The 27671-nt window shown below is 38.4% G+C and overlaps 1 protein-coding gene, 1 non-coding gene and 1 pseudogene across 3 annotated transcripts in view; 2 read left to right on the plus strand and 1 right to left on the minus strand.

Moving 5' to 3' along the window:
• SND1 (staphylococcal nuclease and tudor domain containing 1) overlaps window positions 1-27671 on the plus strand; it is a 499108-nt gene that overhangs the window by 135290 nt on the left and 336147 nt on the right. The gene's annotated exons all lie outside the window — the stretch shown is intronic.
• TRNAG-GCC (transfer RNA glycine (anticodon GCC)) lies at window positions 3247-3317 on the minus strand. The gene has a single exon. It is a non-coding gene; the product is annotated as a tRNA-Gly (tRNA).
• LOC143652929 (T-complex protein 1 subunit alpha pseudogene) lies at window positions 25030-26755 on the plus strand (annotated as a pseudogene).

Raw genomic sequence — 27671 nt, forward strand, 5'->3', positions numbered from 1 at the left:
AATCAGGGGTGTTTTGGAATATATATGCATGTTTGTGCCCATAAATGTCTAATTAAAATAAGAGGCCCCTCTTGGTGTAACAAAGGTCTGTAATTATAAGTGTCATGTAAAATATGTGCTCATAGTGCTGTCTAAATGCATCGAAGTGTAGTAAAGAAATTAAGGAAAGGGTTTTTGAGTGTGTGCATATAATTCCAGTTACTGTGACATTTAGACATTCAAATACCGTGATGATGGTATGAAACATTGGCTGTTACCTTGTAACCAAGCATTCAGTGCAGTAGGAATGAGGATTGATTGGGGGGGTGCGGGGTATTAACTTTCTTATGCTAGTGAAAGTGAGCCCCATATAACTTCAACTAGAAACATAGATTTCTGATCAGGGACCCATTAGTTTTAAGAAAGTGTTGGCCTTTTACCATGGAGATCTTGTGGGTTCAGGGAAAGCATATTCTTCTGTACTTCTGTTATCATCCATAGAATTATGACACATTTCTCCTGTGGTCTCTTCCCTGCTCACCTCTAATTTTTAATCAGTAGGACCCTTTTTATTCTCCCTCACCAATGGTGAATTTTGTAACTATTATATTAAAATATTAACCACTAATCCTAGCTTGTTAAGAGGAGAGTTTCAGTTGTTGCAGTTTCATCTTGTGATTAAGCCACTCACGGTGTTCTCCTGCCCACCCTCCCCATAATATGTGGAGAAGAATTCCTATAGAGATGAAATGAAGCCTTCGTATGTCAGGAGTTGAATTTAGGAAAAATGAAACTTAAGATTGTCGTGAGACTGGTATCTAATATGCCACATATCATCTTGGCACTGGCAGAAATAAGCATCAACAAAGTCAGGAAGAGTTGGTAAAGTTGTTAGTGTTAGGGAGGGTTTGGTAGAGGAGGACACTGGAAATCGAGGCGCTGTTAGTCTTATAGCATAGACTTGGGTTTTTTATTTTCTTCTAGATCATCTGATATGTGGAAGAGGAAATTCACTTGTCCATATTCATAGACAGAGCAGGGTCAGAAATGGGCAAATGGATTGCTTCTATACTAGATGAAAGTAGATACTGCATTCTTGATTTCAAAAACATATGACCATAGTATACTGTAGGATAGAAGATATTTCAAGGTGTGGAAAAGGAAAGTGCAATATATTTGTCGGTTTGCAAAACTAAATCACTTGATTTTTGAGGTTTTTATGCTACAGCATAGGAATTCTTGATGTAGCAGAGCACCTAAGAAGCTTCAGAACATTTTATGACTGAGCGAAGAAAAACACTGAAAGATTATGATTTTGTTGTCTGTCACCTGTAACTCTGCCTTTTACCTTGAAGGTGGCCCAGAGGCCTTGCTAAAAACAAAACATCTCCTCCTCACAGCCACTCTTGCTCAGCCTAGTGTCTCCAAAGATGAAGTTGGACTTTCTCAGAAGTTTGCCCTTGTTTTTCATTATGCTTCTTTCTGTTCACATGGTCAGTGCCTTGTTTACCCCTTCCCAGTCCCATTTACATCTGTCTTCTATATGCTTGCCTTATTATTTTTATGATAATTTCTAAATTGAGTGAGGTATAATGAGGACAGATTTTGCAGTCCAGCTGACCTGCATGACTAGCCCTATGTCTAATTGGTGTCACAGGGTACCCGTGCATATTAGGAATTCACATGTTCAAATATTATGTTGTTATTTAATAATTATTATTGTCATGCATATTTAGTAGCTTTGACTCATTTTGGATCCCTAAATAAGAAGATAGCTAAAACAGCCTCTAGCTTTTCATTTACTGCACATCACCTCACCAAGTTAAGAGCTCCTGGATGCTTCCCTGAAGTCTAGTGAGTTTTTTCCTGTTGAAAGACTTAAACTGATAATCATGGCTTTCATTTTGAATGGCCTATTCTCAAGTGTCATTTTAGGTTGATTTGTTATGTTAATGAGTTAACAAATAATGTGCTTCCTAATTAGTTCATATTTAATAAGGCAAGTTAGCCACCTGCATACTTGCATACAAGATTTTCTGTTAGCTTAGCTTTGCACTATGGGGAGGAAGGGATTGTTGAACACAAAAAGAAATCTGTTCTCTCTCTCTGATATGAAAGGTAGTGACATATTACACTAGAGTAAATCATGAAAGCTAGGTACACATGGTTGTTGGAGTCATCTAAAATTGGTTTGGACAGTGTACATTTGAGCTGTACAACTTTTGTGTAGTTCTGGTCCTAATTACAGCTTTCCTCCATCACTATACTCTCTTAATTGGCCTCATATCTTCAGTTATGCCCCCTCTGTTCTGGCTCTATATGTGGCTGCTAGATGATCTTGAAACTTACTTCTGATTTTGCCACTCTCCTTATCCTAAATACTTTTTTTTTGTATGTTGTATGGTAGGGGTCACATTTCATTCTTTTTTCCATGTGACTATCCTGTTATTACCGCACAATTTGTTGAATTTTTGTTGTTGTTATTGTTGTTGTTCTCATTGTTTTGGGAAGTGCAAGGGTCGGAATTGAACCCGGGTCGCCCGCATGGTAGTCGAGAATTCTGCTGCTGAACTACCCTTGCACCCCCTTATCCTAAACTTTTAAAAGCAAAATAGGATAGTCCTGTCTGCTGAAGATTTGGCAGCTGAAGAAATGGCAGCGATGTACCCATTGGGCAAGATGGCACCATCCCACCGAATCGGATTGTGTTTTCCATACATGGTTCATGCTTTCTTCCCTTCATCCTTTTCCTAATCTGCTTCCAGTATGATTTGCTTTTGCCCCTTATCTATGTACAAGTGTTACCCACTCTTCAAGTATTAAGGTGTATATGACCAACTCCATGAAGCTTCTTCATATCCTTTGTGTCAGAACTAATCTCCTGCTGAACGCCACTTCATTTTATCTGTGTATATGTATTTTATGATATCATTTTTCTATTTTGCATTATAGGTGCGTGTCTTATCTTATTTACTAGGGAGTTAGCTCCTTTGAAGGTAAGGTTCATATTTGATTTGTTTTTGTATCCCCAGAATGGAGCATTCTGGAGGTCTGTTCCTTGAAGCAATGAGAGGTTCAGGAATTGCTCTTTGTTACTATAAAGAGACTGAATCATTTTGTGGTAGTTTTGTTTCTTATATATATATATATTTTTTTTTTTTCTTTGTATGCTGTATGGCGGGCTCACATTTCATTCTTTTTCCATGTATCCCATTATTGCAGCACCATTTGTTGAGTTTTTGCTTGTTTGTTTTGTTTTTGGGGAAGTGCATGGGCCAGGAATCGAACCTGGGTCTCCTGCATGGCAGGCAAAAATTCTACCACTGAACTACCCTTGCACCCCCTCTCATGTGTTTTATAATTACTCTCACATCATACTAGCTTTCTTGACTAAAATGTGATAGCTTCTACATGTGAAATATAGCCAACCTGGTAAACAGAAGGTCATGATAAGTAGGACCCTGTTCTTTGGAAGAAATAGTAGGATGGGTACCTGCATTCCTTTTACCAGTTAGGATGATATAATTTCAAAATTGTCAGGGTCTTTTAGAATGTGTGTGTCAAGTCTCCTGATGCTACATATATTGTTTGGGGCTCAGAAAGGCTAAATTATGCAAGGCAACAACGTGAATTTCAGCAGAAAGAATTTTAGCATTATTATTATTTTTTTTTTACATGAGCAGGCACCGGGAATCGAACCCGGGTCCTCGGGCATGGCAGGCAAGCACTCTTACCTGCTGAGCCACCGTGGCCCACCCTAGCATTATTTTATTTCTGTTTTCTTTGACATCTCAAATATGGACTTCAAAAATAGCCTCTTTTGTAATTCTTCTTGACATTATAAGAGCCTATCCCAGTATTTGCTGCTTAGGGTTTAACTTACCAATCATAATGGCATTGTTAGTCTCTCTTATCTCTTTTGCTACAGTTGTTTCAGTGCCTTGACTGGCAGATTTAGACAGTGACAAGAAGAAATGCTTAATTTTAGAGCCCCTTTTATCGAATTCGGTGGAAGACCAGAGCAACAGTCAGTCTAGTTTATGAAGGATGGGTTTTATGATGCACTGGGGATTTAGTAGCTTAAGTTGTCCTATGGTTGAAAAGCAAGTTCTAAAGGATTCTGGCAGGGCTTAGAATCCTACTGAACTACAGAAAACTCAAGTTTTATGATCTGTTTATTAGGCTGCACTGCAAAGAAACTATGGTAGTACCTTATCAGTGAGAAAGTTTGTTAGGTTTGTTCTGTCCAACATCAAAGGATAAAATTAGAATCAGTACATGCAAGTCATAGGGAAACGTATTCCCGCTTAATATGAAGAAGAATTTGCTAAGAAAGGTGCCCATTGAGAGAGTAGGCTACCTTAGGAGGAGTTTAGGCATGGGACTGAATAACTATATGGTAGGAATATTGTGCAAGGGATTTGAACAGTGAGCGGGAGGACGAACTCAGAAGAATTTCAGGTTCTGTTCCAACTCATAGACTTTAATTCATTTAATTCATGAAAATGAGGAGCTTGATTGATTAACCCACATAAAAGCAATACATTGACATTTATTTTTCCATATACACATTACAAGTCACTCAGTTGGGTCTTGTTGAAGTTGCTTATACCACATGATGAGACTGCCTTTTTTCTCTCCCATGATATTAGATATGATTGAACTGTAGAATTCATCAAGAAAAATGGAAGCTAGTTTATTGCCTCTGATATTGAATTTCCTTTATTCATCCCAATTATGCCAAGTTGCAGGAGCAGAGATAATAGCAGCATTTGCAACTCCTTAGCAGTTAAGAAAGGAAGAAGAAAACTGTTCTGCTCCTCTAATCTTTTCATTTGGAATAGAAATCAGAATCTGAACCTTATTTCATGGTTTCATTTATAAGTGCTACGTTTTATTCCAGGAATTTCTTTTGGCTAGTCTTATTGCAAATTAGCCAGGTGCTTATTATTTGATAGAGCTTTCCCTTCTCATTAGTAATTAACAGTAAAAGCAATCAGAATTAAATAACATTCCACTAGTAATGAAAGTATTCCAAAGCATGTTCAGATTTGTAAAATCATAAAATACATGGAAATAATTACCTGGATTATTTACAGTAATCATTTCACAGAGAGGAAAACACAAGATACTAAAATTATGTAATTATCTGCAGAAACTGACCCAAATTCCCTTTTTCCAATTAAGATACATTCCCACAAAACTTTACCCAGATTACTTTCTGATGTCTTCATAGTAGCTCTCTGATCCTACTCAAAGTTGCACATCTTTTAAGAGACAGAGTAGTTTCATGCCCTGCTTGGTAAGATCGTCAGCAACTATTCTTAGTCCAATGCCTTATTTACCTGTGTGATTTCCTGTTGTTTCTTGATTGCTTCTCTAAAGCAGGGGAGATTAATTTAAACATGGTGACCTTCTTTGTAGTTATTGAGAATGATCACAGTTAAGGTTTGATTGTTTTCCAGGAGGAAAAAAAAATGTTAATTTAAAAAGGTCTTAATTAGAACAAATGGTTTCTGTGATATGTGTGTAAGAGTTTGCAAACTAATACAGTGGCCCTACATTCTGAAATTGGCTTGTCCTTTCTTTTGCCAAGATAAGATACTGGCCTTTAGATGAGATGTACAGTTCCTTTGAGGTTAAGATATCTTTAAAAAGCCCTGGGAACTTATTTTTCTATTTAAGCCTCATTCTGTCATAGGTGTTAGTCCTTTAGATGCAAATATGGCTTGTTAGTTTGCCGAAAATAAACATTAATTGGCTACTGTACAGCATAGTGACTATTAATTTGGCAAGAGAGTCATAATTCAGTCAGCCTTTTAGGTCTTTAAAGTTGCGTGGAAGTTAGAGAAAGTGACTAAAACACCGCTTGGAGTACTGTGCCTCCTTCTGCAAACCAGGGCCACAGACCTCTGTGTATGGTTGCAGGACATGCATACTGGAACTTATAGCCAATACGAGAAGCTGTGCATGCAGTGGTTGGTGGTGGTGGGGTGGTTGTCAGGTGGCCTGCCTCTGAGGAGTTCTACCATATTGTATTCAGTGGCCTGGACTGAGGTTTTCAAATGCTTCCCCATTTTGCTAAATAAGGAAGAGACCTTTTGGTGGTTGTGTAGTGATGTAAATGACCAGTGATTTCCTCTTTAATTCAACAAAGATATTGTAGGAGAGTAGGGACTCTAAGAATCTGCTCATAAGAAATTGGGGAGAGAAATCAAATTCCCCTATTATTTCCTTTAAAGGGTTTTATCACTTTAACTTTGGAGGCATGCATGGATCACATTCCAGTATGGTACCACTCCTTCTCATTTCAATACGTAGAGCTATAGTTGCAGTTCCCAGCAGACACTGAGCTGAGGTACCTGCTATTACAGAAGTGAAGTCTGACAGCTGTTACTTAACCTCTTTGATACCCCTTATTCTGTCTACTTCAATGTGTTTAGACTTTCAAAGCATTATTAGATATGAATAATTTTCTGCTCAAAGGGAACAGACTTCTAACCCTGGTGATTGACAAGATGCTGATCAGCGACAGTGATTAGCCAGAATGCTGTGATTCTCCCCTTCCCCTGACAAATATTGTCTTAACAGACTAACAGTAGCTTAGTGCTACAAAAAAGCTATTGAGTGTTATAGGGAGATGGATTTTCTTCCATTTTTAGTTTTGATATGCTTATACTTATTATTATAGAGGTTGAGTGCTTTTAACACATTGATAATTAAGTTGCCAAAGCTAAGAGACTGGCTTTAAGCCAAGCACACTTACGCAGTCCTGGAGACCCTCATAGCAGCCATATTTGGAGTTTAGCCTGAACTTCTCTTTGCTCTTTTGCTTCACATGACATTTCGTGAGAAAGAAAGAATTTCTCTTTAACCAGCAAGGATTTGTTGAGGACCTGTCTACCCAGATCTTTTTATGTTTTGCCTTGAGGGCTTCTAACATTTCTCCTGGCTTGATTGTGACTTCAGCCAAGTTATAAAATAGTGTAGTTTGAACTTGGGTAATTAATGTTCATTAAGATGGGAATATACACCAGCTATTTTATCTTGACATTTTTCGTGTGCTGACGGGAAGCACGTTCAATTGAACTTTTGGGTTCTTGATATTTATGATATAATCCAATCATAGCTAGATGAATATTCCTACGTATAAAAACAAAATTAATAGAAAGGTACTAATCTTGATTGAGTTTCTACATGTGAGTCTTATTGTGATAGGTGGTTTAGTAACTAACTTAAGTTTCAGAGTATTCTCTCACAATTTGTCCCACCCCCATCCCCTATTGTTGGTTCTATAATTGAAGCCTCATCTCTTGTCGTGTTTATTGCTAAAGCTTTGTGACTCCCAGTTTCAAGTATCACTTTCTGCAATTTATTGTCCCACGCCATTGTTCAATTGGTCTTGGTAAAATTCAAATCATGTCATTCTCCTTCCCCAAAAGTTTTATTTCTGTATCCTATAGGTTAACATCTTTGCCCTTGATAATCTGCCCTTTGACTCCCACTGAGCATTCTCTCATTCCCTTCTCTCTAGAAAACTCTTAACTCATCCTAAGTTTGAAAGTTTGAGAGAAGTACCTCTTCCCCTCTTCCTCTTCTGACATCATTATTTCTTACAAGATTGGACAACTAATACCAAAAAAGTAGAAAGATATAATTTCAGACTAATAGTCCTTCAGTTTGGAGTAATTTATGCAAATTTATCCAAGCCCAAACTCACTGTATTGTTTTATATTTTTCATTTTGTTAAGAACTGGGGGAAACTTCATCTTAGGCTGGCCTAGTTCACAAACATGTGTTCTTGAACCTCTAGAACAGTAAAATTGGCAGAGGGCTTGGGAATGTGAGGCTGTGAAGGAACCAGGGAAAATGGAAAAGGTTGTTTGTTGAAATGTGGAGTGTTGGAAGAGAATAGGTTTTGGAGAAAGCCACCAACAGTGTGACAGCAGAAGGACCTGAAGAAACCTGATAGTAATGAAATGGAGGCTGACTTAACGGAGGGCCTTTTAATTGTCCAGTGGAAGGAAGGAAAGGGAAGTGTAAGTATTAATGAATGAACTATGAAAAGAGGTTGAGACCTGAAGTCTTCCTCTGAGATTGCTTAATGGCTTATTGATTTTGTGAGTTGGTTCCAATTATAGAGACAGAAATGATATTCATCTTGTGAAATCTGATACATGCTATTCAAAAAAGCAATGAAGGGAAATACTTTATACAAGTTTATTAGTGGTGGGATGACATTCTTTAACAAAGCTCAATCTTGATGGTCACTGGGGAACTTCCGTGCTGTGTCTTTGTGGGTAACCAATTGCTAGATGTTCGATAGTCATGAAATTTAGTTCACATTCTTGCTGTTGAATTGATTTTTAATGTTTATTTGCAAAACCTCAAATGTGTGTCTACAGCCCTGAATGCTTTCCCAGAGTTAACCATTGTACAATCCCTAGATTTGAAATTTCAATTTTATAGGTTAGCAAAATGGTATTTAATGGTGGCTGACAGGATAATGTTTAAGGACAATATGTATTAGATACTTAAATTTTCTATTATCTGGCTCTTGGCACAGATCGTTGAATTTAAGTTGAACTGAGATTGCAGAAGATCTGGCTGACTTAATAATACAAGCTATGCAGTGTGTTTATTTAGTCCTAGTACTTACTTTGCCTCTCTGCTTTCTAAGCATGTACAGAAGAAAATAAAATAATTTTGATTTCTACCTTCACACCTGCTTTCATTAGAAAGAGGTCTAAAAAATGTGAGGGATATTTTCAGGATCCTTCTTTAAACCTGAAGCATGGAGCAAACCAGTTTTTTGTTATTTGTTTGTTGTTTTCTCTTCTGTAATGTTTGTCCTCTATGATTATATTTAAGACTTGGGGTTTTACCACATTTCACCTTATAAGTTTGGGGCTAAACTTGTTACATCTAAATTTGTTACATCTAAAATATACACTGTGTATTTTAGGCATATGCAGTGTACATATGCATCTGTAATGGATGGTCTGTTTCATACTTGTTACTGGACAGAAGTGGTGGATTCTCTCCAATGCTCAAATGACAAATTCCTAAGACACTGGGGTTACAAAGAGATAGTTTATTTCAAAACACAAAGCAGGAGATCATATGGCCTATCAGCCCAAAAATCTGTTTCTCTGAGCTGCAGTATCCGTAATAGTTTTATAGGATCAGAAGATGGGCAGGTTTTAAGATAATGAGCACAATGGCTCCAGATAATGTAATTAGAGGCGAACCTGTGCAGATCGAGTACATGCTTAGTCACAGAATGTATGTAAGAGAATGACAGTCTTAATAGGATGTGAGTGTGATTTTTAGTATTATAATGACGTTATAGGTCACTTGTAGGTTAAAATCTAAGCTGCTGAGCATGTCAGGCAGGCCCACTTTGGTTAGATTCAATTTTGATTTACAAGATAAGTTGGAATTGGGGTGGATTAGTTCTGGGCTGACACAAGGCCCTTTATTAATAAGCATTAGGGGCTGCATTTACTAATCATAAGAATCTAAAGAAAAACCAGGTAAAATGGGTACAAGTAAACGTCAGTTTCAAAGTTTTTACTGTTACAAGGGCACCAGATGAAGGCTGTTCAGTCATTTTCAGAGATCAAGGCAGCTGGATTACGTTTAGAAAATTTCAGGTATTTCCCACTGTCTACTCTAATATACCAAAAAGTAAAAGGAAGATCTATATAATGATTCAGTAATCATAATCATCTCCTAACTTCTTGGTTGCCTACTCATATCATTTTCTCTTGAATTTCATTTTAGATAGATCACTGTATATTTTAGACATATGCAATGTCTTCTTAATGGCTTCTTGAATAAAATACATTGATCGGTTAGATTAGTAAATGAAATTGTCTAGGTTACTGAGTATGACTCACTTGAAATTTCCTTTGGAACACTTTCTTTGTCCACCCTTTGTTAGCCATATATTCTGCTGGTTCGTAGTACTTGAACTTTGCACAAGAGTTACGGAATTTTGGATTTGGGATAACAGCCCTTTCTTCAAGATACAGGAATTGGTTTTCTCTCTGCTTTTCCTTTGATCTGTTCCTGGTTATCCTTTAATCCTTTGCTGTAGGTTTCTTAACTGCTTGCCTTTTTTTCTGAGAAAAGAGATAAATTACTAAGAATTTAGAACGATTAAGTAGATATTAAGTTATCCGGGTTGTCTGAATAAGAAGACCCTTTATGATAGGTGCATATTTGTGTATTTACTTCAGTTTTTCCACCATTTCTTTGTGAGTGAGCCTATGGTATATATATACCTTGAGCTTCCTGTCATTGTCATGTATCTCTCTGCTCATTGGAATACTTTCTAGTTATTTCTCTGGTCCCCTACTGCTCACAACTCTTAGGTTATAAACTTGATGTGGAGTGTGGGAGGGTTGATATCATTGATCATTTTATCTATATACAGCTGGAGAAATACGATGGAAAAGGATCACTGTTGTCGTTTTTTTTTAAAGCTCTTGAACACTTTAGCTTTATTGGTGTTAAGTTAATTATAATATGTTGAATTTACAAAGACACATTTTAAAGACTTTGCAAGCACAAAGTTGACAAAGAATAGCTCTTCATTGTGATGTTCCTAAAATATAAATACATAATTTATATTTTGAATGCACTGGGAAAATAACTATAAAATAAATCATTTTTAAAATTCCTATGTAGAAAAGAATCTTCATGTAATACAAATAATCACTGTAATGTTTTTCTGTTCAGTTGGGTTTTTCTTCCTGCAGTAAATTTTAAACAGTGGTTCTTGCATTCAGTTTGAATTTATTGATGCAATTGGCAGCTAAATAGATGTTTGCTGATCAATATAAGAAGAAAATAGGATGATAATTTACCAAATACGAACACATTGCTATTTGAGAAACTGGTTCCATGTTCTTCGAGAATGATCCCAAACAAAAACCTTGTTGCTAAAACCTGTATCTTAGATGTATTTCCTGTGGATTCAGCTTGTACAATAGTTGCTGTCCATTCATCTGTTCAAACCCCATTCGGATGGGTCCAATTATTTTATATTTAAACTCTAAAGTTTGAACAAGTGAGTATAAGTTCTAGAAAAGGCTAAAAGATCTGAGGTAATAGGGGTAAGGGACCTGTGGTGGTCGTGAGTCAACAACTTTGTCTTGAAAGAACTACAGCTATTGCTGGCTATTGATTTTCCTCTCATAGGTAGATAATTTTGGTGATGGTACTAGAAGGAGGTGCTTAGGTTTATGTCACTGCCTCTTCAGAGACAGGTTCTATCTGGCATGTCTAGTTTTTCACACTAATATTGGATACAGATACCATCTAATTTTAAGGTTGTGTAGTTTTCTTGATGATAATAATGGGAAATTGATTACTTATTTGATTTCTTTGTGATCCTAATTCTAAGGTCTTAATGTCCCCCAAGTACTTCCTCTCTGTAGTTCTCTGCGGATATAGGTGGTGTCTCTAATTTTGAAATTTGGCTCTTTCTTTCCCTTCTATTTTGTTCCTCCTTTCCTGCCTCCCTACTCCCAATTTGGATTAAAACTTAAACAGTTTAGGCCTAGAAGACATAAGACATTTACACAATTGCAGATTTACTACCTTTGAATTTTTTAAAATGAACTTTTAAAGGTTTCTTTTACATTTTAAAGATTTCTAAGTAGTACGAATCTGTGCAGACTGACAATTATATTGGGAGAGGGGAGGGCAAAAGAGATCTATCTTCAGAAAATGTTTTAAAGAGATCTGTCTCTATTTCCTTTCAGTGACCTGATTTAATGATGATATTTACCTCACAGGAGGATCTTGAGAATATCACATGTTCTCACTGTTAGGCTAAGGGATGCACCTTTGGTGTGCTCATGCCCTTGGTTGAATGTGAATGTTACAACTTAACACATTTTCAAGGAATAATAGGGAATTGATCCATGTTATGAAACATTTACAGACTTACAGGCATTTGGAGCCAGAAGGAACATGATTTACTTCCAGCCACTTTTTTTAAACAGAGGAAGAAATTGAAACCCGGAGAGATCAAGTAATTTTATTCAACAAACATTATAATTGAGTGTGTACCATATGTCAGATCCAGTACTAGGTGCTGGGGGCTACAGAGATGAATAAGTTGAAGTTCCTGTTGTAGACACATATATAGTCTCAGATCATACATTTTGTGATTAGCAGGACGGAGTAGAATATTTATGAATCATTCATGATCAAATCTTTCAGTCGTTGATTTGACAATAATTATTTCAACCTTCTATCTATCATCTACCTTTTAATTTATTCATTCATTCAATAAAGATTATTTTTCCTTATTTTTAAAACAAAATGCATTGTTTCCCATTGACCTTATAACCCCCTTTTGGCTCTCTTGAAAAGCTTGGCAATCTATATTTTAGATATTTTATCAACCATTCTACCCACTAAAATCTGACAGAGGCTGCTTTTACTAAAGTTCTTGCCAGCTCTGCGGGCACATTTCAGTATTTATTGTGCCCTCTTTGAATGTTTAACTCTATCATCACATCTTCTTTCTTAAAACTCTGTTCTTCCTTGGATCACTGGTATCCTGGTTCTCCTATCTCTTCTCCTTTTTAGTGTCCCTTACTTAGCTTTTCAGCTCCCCAAATCTTACTCCGCAAATGGGCCATACTTCTGCATGTCTCTCTAGCAGCTGGTTGTCTTGTAAGACTTAAATAAAATTTCTTCTCCTCATGAAGCCCATCTGAATTTTTTAAGAATTTGGATGTGTCCTTCTCTCCAGTCTAATAGCACTTTGTATATATTCTCTCTGTTCTTAGTTTCTTATATATATTTACCAATCCTGTAATTTTTTTGGTCTACACATCAAACTTCTCCTTTTTACTTTTTCTCCCTCGAGAACAGGACATTTTTCTCCAGTGAATGTCATATACTAATTTATATTTTTAAATATAGTTTTACCCAGAATGACTTCACACTTGCTCAGCAAATTTGGGTAAAGGCCTTTTGCCCACCCTTCATTCCTCTTAACAACATTCCATCACTTTGTCTCTTGCTCCCTCTCTACTGGATTAGAGGAGCTAGGCCAATAAATTGCTGCCAAGAAGCAGCCCATAGTGATTCTTTGCTAATGGTAGATTTATAATTCTGTCAATTGCCTGTCAGTATATTAATTCAGTTAAGAAGCTTAAGCATAACCCTTAGTTACGTTCAAATCGATTGGCAAACTTTTTTTAAAATTAATAAGTTATACATGCATAAACTTGAGCCTAGCCCTATCTGATTGAATCTAAGTTCCTAATTAGTGTGGGCAAACAATTGAAATTTTTTGCATTTTAAATAATGAGAGTTTACTGTTCATACTTAAAAGTATTTATAGGAAAAAATATATTTCTAGGCAGTAATTATCTCCACTTATAGTTATGACCTAAACATTTGTGGTCCTCACTGTGCTGGGCAGTACCCCCAATATACAAAAGACACAATTTCTACCTTTAAGGAAATCCATTGTACTGCAGTAACTAAAGGCATGGAGGTTGGTTTTCCCTAATGTCTGATCATCTGCTTCTTATGTGGCCACCATAGTTCTTTTGAGCCAGATATGCTGATCCATTTGTTGAAACAGAATGCTCGTCTCTTGCTTTCCCACTTCATTTAGTTGTTGACCCTTCGTCTTTTACTGTACACTTGTCTTTGATCAAAATGAGATCAATAAAGCCAAAGCAAGGTAAAAAGAAGACTATCCTCAGAATAATAAGTAACTATGTGTTCCTCTTCAGAAATAATTGTTAGTTGGTGGTTTTGTTTTTCTTTTCTTTTTTTTTTTCCTTCTTGTAACTTTTTCTTTTTTTCTCTTATTTCCTTGTTTCTGATTGGTACTGATAAAAAGCCATACGGATTATACTTTGTTTTTGGGAAGTATGGAGGCTGTGATGTGGATTTTTACACTGGTGTTTCTGAATTTTTTGTTTTTTTCTTGTCACCTCCTGGTCTTGGGTTGCGTTCAAATCTGTAATATTTATAAGGTGGGCATTCTGTAGCTAGATGGCAAGATGCTCTGACTTCTCATTAGCAGTGACCCTGGATAGTTTTCTTATATTCAGCAACATTTGTTAGGAGCCGCCCGGCATCCTTGTCATCTAGTAGTGAGGCAGAACTCAGATTCTAGTGAGGTCACCTTGGGCATCTCCTCCTCAGAGGGCAGTGTTTTGTAGGAATTGCTCAGGATGGCTGTGGTCTATAGATTCTACTCTTGTAGGACAAACAGCTTAGTGCTTGGAAGAAAGGAAAATGACTATTTTTCTCTTTCTCTGAGCTGTCGAAGAGTCATTTGGTATAGTTAGATGCTCTGTAACAGAATCCATGGATTTTGGAGTCAGTTAGGGTTAACTTTTGGCCCTGCCATTTTCTACTGTGTGACCTGGGATCTAAGTTACCTAACCTCTGAACCTCTTTGTCTTTGTCTATAAAAATAAAGGTAATATTTGCTGGCTCTGTTGAACTGCTTTGAAGATTGAGTTCATTAGGATCAAAAGGTAAGATGCTATTTCTAATCTAATCACCCATGGGGTGTAGGGAAAATTTATACTGACTTGGATCAGATGTATCATGAGAGAAGAGAAGATACTTGATTACAGAGCTCAGAGAAAGCACCCTGGAAGGGGTGACATTTGAGCATTGCCCTTCAGAAGGTTTGGTGTTGTTGTAGACACGATCTTTAGCACTGAGAAAGCAGTCACATCCAGGCAGAGAAAATAACATAAAAGGGGGGCTTGAATTGAAGCACGGGATTGTTCAAGGAGCAAACAGCTTGGAATATAGTTAGTACCACACCTGGACTAGCATACTTGGTTATATCCCTAAATGGAGACTAAGTAGTCTTTTTTTTGTAGTCACCTAGAGTATTAGGATTCATATCTGACACTTCTCATGTTAATTTCAAATTTGAATTTGATAGCGTGCCTGATGCATCTTCCAAATTAAAGAAATCAATAGGACATTACCTTGAATGGGCTTTACTTTTTTTGATAGCTGATTTAAGGGAACTTTCTAGAATCCATTCAGTAATATTCCATGTTAAAGATATATGATGGCAAACCTGGGGTGATTTTTCCCATTTTTCTACCTGGCTATAGTAGAAAACAGACATTTTTTTTTTTGGTGTTACAGGCCCCCTGTGAGTTGTGCCATCCCCACTAACCCTCTATTTACATCCCTCTTTATGCAATATAGTAACCACCCTTCGTGTTCAAGCTCATTTCTTACTTTTTCGTCTTTACCATGATCCTTTTTTGAGAAGCCGTGAATGCAGTCTCCCTATAATTGGTCTTTAAAACCACAAAATGATTCACTCCCCATGAGAGTGTTCAACAATATATCAGATTGAGAAGAAGTTATAGGCTACATCATCCTCGTATTGTCTAATTTTTATATCTTGTAGAATCCGTAATTAGGTGAATATTGGCTTGAAAGTCTGTTGTAGTGCTTGTGTTACCAGTTGTTAAATCCTTCCTAAGTTTTTCTGCCATCACATATTTTAACTTTAATATATCCATGTATACTCCTTTCATTCTTATTGGGTCTTTTATGCACACCTGCACATTGTAGTTGGTCATGCTCTGGGGTCAGGCCAGGTAGAGGTGGTCTGGAATCTGGTAGCAGGCAGTGTTCTCTGAGGAGACTGTTGGTTATCAAGGACTTGAACTGCTGCTATCTGATGGCTGTGGAATTTTTGACCAGTAATATACAGAGGGTTTTGGCTACTATGTCAGGATCCAGATAGGAGGCAGGCACCACACCAATTATTTTAGCAGAGAGAATTTAATAAAAGGAATTACTGAGCAGGTATGGGAATACCAAATAGTGTATTACTAAAAGAGAACCCTCCGGTCGTGTGGAAATATCAAAGAAGCAGCTGCTACATCCAGGGCTGGAGGAACAAAGAAAAGGAGATTGAAAATATGAAAACTTAGAAATTTGGAGGATAGACCCCTTGGAATTTTAATTCAGACCTCTGTAGAGCTGATGCTTATGTCTTTAAGTCCTGAGGATTAACTCTGTGAAGCTGGGATCCAGACTTCCTAGGAGGGGCTTATGGTTGGCTGGTTCTGGTGTATGTGAGGTGATATGATGAGGCTGTTTCTGTGAGTATTGGGGAAACGATAAGCTATAATCAGTTACTGCTATGGTAACGAGCTGCCATTGCTGGGGGAAAGAAATGATGCTCTGGAGAAGCTGACAGGGATAGGAAAAAGTTTGTTCTGTCTTCCTCATCTACCTGTCCAGTCTCCTTGTAGCTCCCCCTGCTGGCAGAACCAAACAGGGAACCAGTTGGCAAAACAAATTACAGTCTCAAGCATCAAAAAGAAGAATTTTAATTTTTTAAAAAAGGTTTGAACGACTTACAATAGCTTCATAAATGGCACAGCTGTTATATTTAACTTAGTTAAGCTCGATGAGCAGCTTCCCAGGAACTGGAGGCTTTGGGTGGGCATGCATTACCTCTTGAAATGAATTGACCTTTTAAGGTCTGTGGGAGATTGCATGTGGGACCAAATGTGAATGAAAATCCAGTTGATAATCTGCTGGTTTTTGCTACCATTATGGTTGTGAGATAGATGATACAGAGAAACTAACATGGGCTTTAGGGTCACACAAATCTTTGCTGTTAACTTTTGCTCTTATGTGTGATCTTAGGCTTGATATTTTACTGGGCACTGATTTTCAGTTCTTTGCTCTGTATAAAATGAAGCTAAGAAATTCTAGCTTTATTGGGTTGTTGTAGGAATTAGAATTAATATGTTTAAAGTGCTAAGCATATTGTAGGTACTCAAATGGTTAGTGTTGTTTACTTATTTCTTTTAATGAAGTGTGGTAGAAATTTAAGGAGTTAATTTGGAAAGCCCAGTGATAAAAAAGGTGTGGTTGTCAGAATGGAATGGTGATATGCTTGACCTAGAAATGGTGTTAAATTAGGCACAATTAAAGGGTGTGAAGTTTTTTCATGGCTAGAAGGATAAGGAAATTTAGGGTGAATTTACATAAAGTGGGAGGGAAAACTGCATTCTCATAGGCCAAGGCACTAGTCCCAGGTCCTCTGTCATTCCCCATGGGCACAGACAGCTGTGAGTAATAACGACTGTTGTGAAGGGCCCTCTATTCTGTGCCCTCCAACCCTTCCACTGTTGTGGGGACTGGCTACTTGTCTCCTTGTTCATTAGGTGCAAGCAACTGGTACAAAATAACCCCAGCACATTCCTGAGTATGTTTACTTCAGATCAAATGAAGTGACAGTCTGTTTCCCAGGAGTATCCTCTTGCAGGTCCGTCTTCAGACTTATTATGGTCCCTTCTTGTAGTAGGGCAAATATACTGTGTATATATAATGAAATTGCCTTGCCACCTGGGTGCTGAATCCGAATGTCTGTACTTCTCAGTTCTCGTAACTTTGCCCATATTTCTCCTTGGTAGTAGTGAGTGATAAATGTATTTTTCTGATTGATGACAAGGAGACTCTATAATTTAAAAAAAGTTATCTTCCATTCTGTAGTTTTAGAATGACATCTGTCCTAAATAGGTACAGGTTTCATTTTACTGTGTATTTAAGTACAGGCTGAGAATACTTTGAATTTGGTGGGTAAAATATGGGGCACTAGACTTGGCAGCCTGATTTAAAACTTGGAGTAATACAGCTGGCAAGGCAGAAACTCAGTGTCTAAAGGGAGAACTTTCTGCCATGCACTTACATAATTCAGTCTTGTTCTTTGAAATGCACAACAATTTATTGTGCAAATTTGACTGGAAAACTGGCTCAATTGAAGGTTCCACTGGCACTAGCTAAGTAATGGTGCCATATCCAGCATAGTTTTCTCTTCTGTGTTGTTCCAGGAAGAAACTTTAATAATAATAATTATTTTTTAATATAGCAAAGAAAAGACTACATTCACAAAGAAGCATTTCTCTAACAAAATGATAATATCTTCTGAACGGGCTAACCCAATCTTGCTGTCTTTTAGAGAGAAAATTGATTTCCTATTGTAAGAGATTTATTTTCTTTTTATTCTATTCCTTCCTCCTCTTCTAGAACAGTGGGAGGGCTTGTGGCACATCACTATGTTGGATGGGTTTCATCTGGCTTATAGCCTGTACTTTAAGTAATGGGGTTGTCTCTTCTGAGGGCATTGGCTCTCCATTTATAGCCTGGGTATGAAGGGTAAGAAGTGTGGGAGAAGACTTCTCCATTACTAGAAAACATGATTTGGGGCCAACTGGTTAATTATGAGCTTTCAGGGAAAAGGAAAGGAGTGCCAGAAGGGCAGAGCCAGTTGTGATGTATGGGTCCCTGCTACCACTGGCTACCATGCTGGTTTCCATTACCTTGCAGATCTCAAGCCTGCTTTTATCTTTGGGGTAGTCTTTCTTTCCATTCCTTTTTCTCTTATGCTTTAACACTTTGGTATTTGCAGATTTTGTATGTGTGTATCTTTTCCAATGAAGGAGTTTTCCGTTTTGGCATTGATTCACATTTGCAATCCAACTTCAGAACTAATTAGCTAGATAGAAAGAGACTCTTCCACAAAGACACTGATTTTTTTATTTCTTCTCAGGTCTATTTCCATACTTTAGTAGCATAAGAAAAGTATGTTTCATTCAGCAAAACTTCATGCCTGTTAGCATCATTGCAGATTAGCCTTTCCAGAACAAGGAGGAGTTCTACAACTTTTGCTGCCCTTTCCTTTTCTTCCATTTTATATTCAGTTAATACCACCCCAGCAAATGCCCTTACTTACGTTTTGTTTTATGTTAAATTCATGAGTTTTGGGGGAAGCTGGTACTTTTGATTCCACATTATATTACCCCCTTTTAATATTGTACTTTATTATCACACTTATTTTAATGTTGAACTGTCACACCTGAAATATTTTCATCTCTACTTGAACTCTGAATTGTGTTATATGTGTTCTGCAAGTTGTTCTGATAACTATTGGCTAGTGTTGGGTTGGGGGGAGGGGTTTCTAAAGATCCTGAGTAAAAGAATTAATTATTTCAAATTTATAGTTGTACAGAGAACAGAGGATTCCTTTAATGTCCCAGCCAGTCAAAAGAGAGCATACTGATTATTTGGATTTTGTAAATTCAGATTTTTCTTAGTATCACACACCAAAATACCAAGATTACTACTTTTTGCCTTAGTTTTTTACAGAGATTTAGAATTTGCAGTTGTATAGTAAGAGTTCTAGTCTGAAAGATTTTTAATCTTTACTCATTAATATACTTGTATATTAATAGTATATTATAGTATAGAACCATATTTGGTAATGGTAGGCAGAAAAGATTGAGACATTTGGAATAGTTTGCTTCTAACTAGTGTAAAAAGTGGCATTGTTTGTTACCAATGCAGTGAAGCTGCAGTGATACTGCCTCCTGTCCCTTTTTGATTCACTTTGCTGTTTACTAACCAGTTCCATTTATTCCCTAATCACCAGAGCTATAGTTTCAGCTTTCAAAAATAAATCTTTTAAATGCTCCTAGTCACATGCTTGAACACCAGAAATCCCTTCCAAGATGGCCCAGGAAAACTCTCCAGACAAGATCAGAGCAAAACTTTGAAGGCACAGTTGCACTAAATTCACAGTGGATCAGTTCAAAATCCTCATTAACACTTTCAACCAAAAACCTTTACTGGGTTATATTACCAAACAAAAACTTGCTTTAGAAATTAACATTGAAGAATCTAGAATCTGGATTTGGTTTCAGAATTGAAGAGTTAGACACCCATTCCAGAAAAAGTAGAACCTGAGGGCAACTTAGAATTAAGCCCCTGGCAAGATCTCTCTGAAGAGAAGATTCAAGATAGAGAAGCCAGACAGTGCTGTACTTCCTATAGCTGTTCTCAATTCTGCATTTTATCAAGGCATTTAAGAGCAACCTTTACCCTGGGATTAATTCCAGGGAAATTGGAATTCCAGTGTGAAGAGTCCAAATTTGGTTTCAAATCTGAAGAACTAGCATCACTGGGGGTGATAGTGAGTGGTGCCACTCCCATTTCCACTCTATTGATTCCTAGACCCATTAATCCTGGCTATAGGAGAAACAGCACCATAGAGTGGACACTGATTCAGAGCATACATGTCCCCTGGTACCTACTACACAGCTGTTGACCTGGAAAATGCTTTTTTCTCAATAGCTGTTAGTAAGAATCACCAGAAACAGTTTGCTCTCAGCTGGCAAAACCAACATATATCTGCACTCTCCTACCTCAGGAGTATATCAATTCTTCAGCCCTATGTCATAATCTTTTCTGCAGGGTCCTTGATTTTTTCTCTCTCCCATAAGATATTACACACGTCCATGATATTGATTGTATCATGTTGATTGGACCTAGTGAGCAAGAACTAGAAACTACTCTATTCTTATTGGTAAGGCATTTGCATGTCAGAGAATGGGAGATAAATCCAACAAAAATAAAGGGGCCTTTCACCTCAGTGAAATTCTAGGTGTCCAGTGATGTGGGGTATGTTGAGGTATCCCTTCGAAGGTGAAGGATAAACTGTTGCTTCTGGCCCCTCCTACCACCAAAAAAGAAGCACAACGCCTAGCTGGCCTCTTTGAATTTTGGAAACAACATATTCCTCATTTGGGTGTGCTATTCTGGCCTACTTACTGAGTGACCAGAAAACCTGCTAGTTTTGAGTGTGCACCAGAACAAGAGGAGGCTCAGCAACAGGTCCAGGCTGCTGTGCAAGCTGCTCTGCCACTTGGGCCTTATGATCCAACAGGTCCAATGTTGTTGGAAATGTCAGTGGCAAATGGAGATGCTATCTGGAATCTTTGATAGGCCCCTATAGGAGAATCAGAATGCAGGCCCTTAGAATATTGGGGTAAAGTCTTACTATCCTCTGCAGATAACTACTCTCTTTTTTGTGTGTCTGGGGATGGGGGGCAGGTGCGATGCATGATCCAGCAGTTGAACCAGGGTCTCCTGCATGGAAGGTGAGCAGTCTTCCATGCAGTAGTTGTGTACCCCAACTACTCTTCTTTTGAGAAACAGCTTTTGGCCTGCTACTGGGACTTAGTAGAAAATGAACACTTAACCATGGGCCCCCAAGGTACCAAGAGATCTGTGTTGCCTGTGATGAGCTGGGTGTATTTTGACCCACCAAACTATAAAGTTGGGCATGCACAGTAGCACTCAGTCATAAAATGGAAATGTTATATATGAGATAGGGCTCAAGTGGGTCCTAAAGGCACAAGTAAGTTACATGAGGAAGTGGCCTAAATGCTCATGGCCCCTACTCCTGCCATATTATCTTCTCTTTCACACCCCACAACTATAGACTCTTGGGGAGTTCCTTGCTGTCAGTTGACTAAGGAAGAGAAAACTCGGGTCTGGTTAATAATGCTTCTGCACTATATGCAGGTACTACCTGAAAGTGGATAGCTGCAGCAATGCGGTCCCTTTCTTGGATGTCCCTGAAGGACAGTGGTGAGAAGATATCCTCCCAGTGGGCAGAACTTCAAGTAGTGCACCTGGTTGTTCATTTTGCTTAGAAGGAGAACTGGCCAGAGGTGCATTTGTATGCCAACTCATGGGCTGTTGGTAATGGTTTGGCAGTATGGTCAAGGACTTGAAAGGAGCGTGATTGGAAAATTGGCAACAAAGCGGTCTGGCAAAGAGATATGTGGATAGACCTTTCTGAGTGGGCAAAAATCGTGAAGATATCTGTGTCCTATGTGAATGCTCACCAGAGGGTGACTTTGGCAGAGGAAAATTTTAATAAACAAGTGGGTAAGATAACCCATTCTCTTTCCCCAGCCACTCCTGTCATTGTCCAGTGGGCTTATGAACAAAGTGGTCATAGTGCTGGGGATGGAGGTTATGTATGGGCTCAGCAACATGGACTTCCACTCACCAAGCTGACCTGGCTGAAGCTACTGCTGAGTGCCTAATTTGCCAGCAGAGACCCACCCCAGACCCCAGTATGGCACCATTCCCTGAGGTGATCAGCCTGCTTCCTGGTGGCAGGTTGATTACATTGAATCGCTTCCATTATGGAAGGGGAAGTGATTTGTTCTAACTGGGAAAGACACATACTCTAGATATGGGTTTGCTTTCCCTGCATGCAATGCTTCCACCAAAACTACCATTTGTGGACTTACAGAATGCCTTGTCCACCATCATGGTGGACAATTTCACACAATATTGCTTCTGATCAAGGAACCCATTTCACAGCAGATGAAGTACAGAAATGGGCACATGCTCATGGGATTCTCTGGTCTTACCATGTTCCTCATTATCCAGAGGCAGCTGGGTTGATAGAATGGTGGAATGGCCTTTTGAAGACTCAATTATTGGGCGGTACAATGGTGGCTCAGTGGCAGAATTCTTGCCTGCCGTACTGGAGACCTGGGTTCCATTCCCAGAGCCTGCCTATATCAAAAAAAAAAAAAAAAAAAAAGACTCAATTATGGCACCAGCTAGGTGGCAATATCTTGCAGGGCTGGGGCAGTGTTCTCCTGAGGCAGTGTGTGCTCTGAATCAGCTTCAACTGTATGGTGCTGTTTCTGCCATAACCAGGATTCACATGTCCAGTGATCAGTGGAGTGACAATAGGAAGGGCACCATTCACTATCAATCCTAGTGATCCCTGCAACCTTAAGTTCTGCTTGTCTGCTGATCTTAGTTCCAAAAGGAGGAGTGCTCCTACCAGGAGACGCAGCAATGATTCTATTGAACTGAAGGTTAAGACTGTCACCTGACCACTTTGGGCTTTTCATGCCTCCAGTGGTTTTGGAAGGGGATTACTATACTGTCTGGGGTAATTGGTCCTATCAAGGGGAAATAGGACTGCAACTTCACAGTGGAAGTTGTTTTTTTGGAATACAGGAGATCCCCTAAGACGTCTCTTAGTCCTACTATGACATGTGATTAAAACCAATGTGAAAATGCAACTACTCAATCCAGGCTGGACTGCCAGTGGCCTAGAAACTTCAGGAATGACGGTGGGTCACCCCACCAGGCAAAGAACCATGGCCAGCTGTAGTGCTTGCTGAGGTTAAAGGAACATGGAATGGATAATAGAAGAAGGTACTGATAAATATGAACTATGACCATGTGACCAGTTACAGAAACGAGGACTGTAATGGTATGAATATTTCTTCCTTGCTTTGTTATAGATATGTTTGTATTTGTACATAAAGCGAATATCTTTTTCTTCTCTATCTTATCCCCTTATCATATGACATAAGTTGTATTGATCATGTCATAGTATAATTAAGTTATAGAATATCAGGTTTAAGAGTGACTATTATCCAAGGACTTGCACCCTATTCTGGAGAGGTTTATTGCATTTCCCATTGTATGGAGAAGAGTTGAGTATTGTTAGGTGAAAAATATGTCTGCTGTTGTGTTCTGCTTAGAGATTATGTATGGTAAATATGATGTGTATAGCTGCCAAGTTGACAAGGGGTGGACAATTATGGTTAGGTTCATGTGTCAACTTGGCCAGGTGATGGTGACCAATTATCTGGTCAGGAAAGCACTGACTTAACTGTTATTGCATGGATATTTCATGGCTGATTAATAAACCAGAAGGCTGGTTTATTAAATTGTCAGCATGTTGATTGCATCCATGGCTGATTATTTCTACCGTTGGCCAAGGTGAGTGCCTCCCACAATTAGTAAAGGTTAATCTAATCAGTTGAAGGCTTTAATGGAGAAGTTAGAAGAGAGAATCTCTCTTTCCACTTCAGCCAACCAGCCTCTCTTGGGGAATTCATTGAAGACCTCCCCTGAAGCTGTCAGCTCGCGCGCAGCATGCCCTATGGAATTTGGACTTGTGCATCACCACAGTTGCATGAGACACTTTTATAAAATCTCGCATTTACAGATAGCTCCTGTAGGTTTTGTTTCCCTAGAGAACCGTAACTAATACACATGTCCGGTGAAGAAGAGAGAAACCCAGTGAGGTCTTAGAACAAAGACAAGCCCAGGGGCAAAATTGCAGATAAGAGACAGTTCAAGCTATAGAAGCTACAAAAAATGGCACCAACCTTATCAGTCTTTCTCTGGAACCAGAATGCAGGGCACAGAAACACATTCAGTATATCTGCTGTCATTACCTTAGGCCCCAAATCTGTCTCTCTGAGTCTTCGTGGAAATGCACCTTCCCTCTGGGACTGTAAATTGAGCCTTCTGGAAATGTAAATAGGACTTCACAAGGTAGAGGCAAGTCTAGAGGTACTCCACAGCCCTACTAATCTATCCTGGCTCCAGAGTTCAGCAGAGCTTGAGGACGGTAGGAATAAAACTAATACGTATCATTTTGCAACCATCTTAGTAATAATTGATTCAGGAAAAACTCATCAATGTGTGTGAATATTTTATGAAGAACAAGATAGATTGTCTAAGAATCTCCCCACATATTATTTATTAACTACAAAAGGAAAATTACTAAATTTTCAGAGGAGAAATTTGGGAAGCTCCACCTTAACAAAGTGGTTGAAATTCCCTTCACCAGTAATAAGTCAGACTGACACGAGAGGTCCCTGATATGATGAACCAAGAAGGACACAGTATCCCTTCTGTGGTATCACTGCCAAAAATACATATGCATAATTTAATCACAAGGAAACACCATACTAGCAAAATTGAGTGAAGGTCTAAAAGGAACAGATCTGTATTTTCAACGATGGGTTGAATAATTTCAATAAGAATGGAGAGAAAATATGTTAATTCAGGAAATATTTAGAAAGTAAGTCTCCCAAAGAGTTATCTTTTCTATGTAGCATGTACTACCAAAAAAGATAAATTCATAGGCTTGTTTCTGCCTAAAATTCTTCTCTGAAGATGCTCAAGAAACTGGTAACAGTATTATCTCTTTGAAAGAGAGGTGGGGAACTGGGTTGGGGAAGACAAATGTTTTTCACTATAATCCTTTTTAAAAAAAAAAACAAGGGCCTTGCCTCGCGTCTTCGCCGTTGCGGTGACCCCCGCCGTGTCTGGGGGAGAAACACTGGTTTCGTGTCAGTGATACTTGATGAGCCCCCTACCGCGAAGATGGAGGGGCCTTTGTCCGTGTTCGGGACCGCAGCACTGGGGAGGTGATCCGCTCCCAGAACGGATGTAACCATTACCAATGATGGTGCAACCATCTTGAAGTTACTAGAGGTAGAGCATCCTGCAGCTAAAGTTCTTTGTGAGCTGGCTGATCTGCAAGACAAAGAAGTTGGAGATGAAACTATCTCAGTGGTTATTATTGCAGCAGAACTTCTGAAAAATGCAGATGAACTAGTCAAACAGAAAATTCATCCCAATCACTTATCAGTGGCTATCGACTTGCTTGCAAGGAAGCAGTGCGGTATATCAGTGAAAACCTAATTATTAATACAGATGAACTTGGAAGAGATTGCCTGATTAATGCTGCTAAGACATCTATATCTTCCAAAATTATTGGAATTGATGGTGATTTCTTTGCTAATATGGTAGTAGATGCAGTACTTGCCATTAAATACACAGATATAAGAGGCCAGCCTCGCTATCCTGTCAATTCTGTGAATGTTCTGAAAGCCCATGGGAGAAGTCAGATGGAAAGTATGCTGATCAACGGCTATGCACTCAACTGTGTGGTGGGATCGCAGGGCATGCCCAAGAGAATAGTTAATGCAAAAATTGCTTGTCTTGACTTCAGCCTGCAGAAAACAAAAATGAAACTTGGTGTACAGGTGGTTATTACTGACCCTGAAAAACTGGACCAAATTAGACAGAGGGAATCAGATATCACCAAGGAGAGAATTCAGAAGATCCTGGCAACTGGTGCCAATGTTATTCTAACCACTGGTGGAATTGATGATATGTGTCTTAAGTATTTTGTGGAGTCTGGTGCTATGGCAGTTAGAATAGTTTTAAAAAGGGACCTTAAATGCATTGCTAAAGCTTCTGGAGTGACTATTCTTTCAACTCTGGCCAATCTGGAAGGTGAAGAAACTTTTGAAGTGGCAATGCTGGGACAAGCAGAAGAGGTGGTGCAAGAGAGGATTTGTGATGATGAACTGATTTTAATTAAAAACACTAAGGCTCGTACATCTGCATCAATTATCTTACGTGGGGCAAATGATTTCATGTGTGATGAGATGGAGCGCTCCTTACATGATGCTCTTTGTGTGGTGAAGAGAGTTTTGGAATCAAAATCTGTGGTTCTAGGTGGGGCGCTGTGGAAGCAGCCCTTTCCATATACCTTGAAAACTATGCGACCAGCATGGCGTCTCGAGAACAGCTTGCTATTGCAGAGTTCGCAAGATCTCTTCTTGTTATTCCTAATACGCTGGCAGTTAATGCTGCCCAAGATTCCACAGATCTGGTTGCAAAATTAAGAGCATTTCATAATGAGGCTCAAGTCAACCCAGAACATAAAAATCTAAAATGGATTGGTCTTGATTTGGTGGTCAATGGTAAACCTCGAGACAACAAACAAGCAGGGGTGTTTGAGCCTACCATAGTTAAAGTAAAGAGTTTGAAGTTTGCAACAGAAGCTGCAATTACTATTCTTCGAATTGATGATCTTATTAAATTACACCCAGAAAGTAAAGATGATAAACATGGAAGTTATGAAGATGTTGTTCATTCAGGAGCCCTTGATGACTGATGTGATTTTTATTTATAACAATGTTAGATGCAATTATCTTGTTGTACCTTTAGTATTCACATAAAGTATAGCAAGCTGTCAAAAAAAAAAAAAACAAGAACAAACTTTTTATTGTGGTAGCTTTATACAACTCAGAATTTCCCATTTTAACCACTTCTATTTGTACAGTTCAGTGGCATTACTTACATTTACAGTGTAGTGCTATCGCCAATATCCACTGCCCAAACTTTTTCCTCGCTTCTTCTCAGCACCTGTTGAGCAATAACCCTACCCCTGGCCCGTGATAACCTGTGATCTACGTGTCTCTATGAAATTTGCTTGTTCTAGGTGTTTGATATATGTAAAATCAGATATTATTTGTTTTTTGAGTCTGGCTTTTTTTTTGTTGGCCTCCATCTTCAAGGTTCATTCATGTGTGGTGTGTGTTAGAGCTACATTTCTTTTTTGGTCTGGGTGGTGTTCTGTTGTGTGTTTGTCTCACATTTTGCTTATCCTTTCATCTGTTGATTAGGTTGCTTCCCCTTCTGGCTGTTGTGAATAGTGCTGCTGTAAATATTGGTGTGCACATTTTTTACAAATAGGTCTTTTAGATAGGCCTTTTCTGTATTCCCCATGATTCAGTCAATATGTTAGCATTTGTTCAGATTATGGCACTATGCTAGGCACTTTCTGGAGACTATAAAGTTCTTTTTTTCTCTCACATAGACCTTTCTCATGTGATCTGGTAGAGAAGATAAGACCTGCATGCTAAGTAATTAAATTATAGTAATACAAAGCAGAAAGTGATTAGTGCTGTAATTTTGGCTTATCTCTTCTGTCTCTTGACATTTTAGCTCTTGTTAACATCCATGTTAGATGTTGTAAAACTTAGCTCAGCTAAGTAGCTTTGCTTTTTAGCAACATTAAATGTGTAGACTTGGTTTTCCCATGGGGTTTATATTAGTTGACATATTCCTTTAATGTGAACATAGTTGCCTTATCTAATGCTTTCCTGATTTTTACAAGGTTTTGAAATAATTTTGCTTGATTTTCATTGAAAAATTACATATGTGCCAGA

Source organism: Tamandua tetradactyla, chromosome 1, assembly GCF_023851605.1.
Source record: "Tamandua tetradactyla isolate mTamTet1 chromosome 1, mTamTet1.pri, whole genome shotgun sequence".
In the NCBI taxonomy this organism is placed as follows: Eukaryota; Metazoa; Chordata; class Mammalia; order Pilosa; family Myrmecophagidae; genus Tamandua; species Tamandua tetradactyla.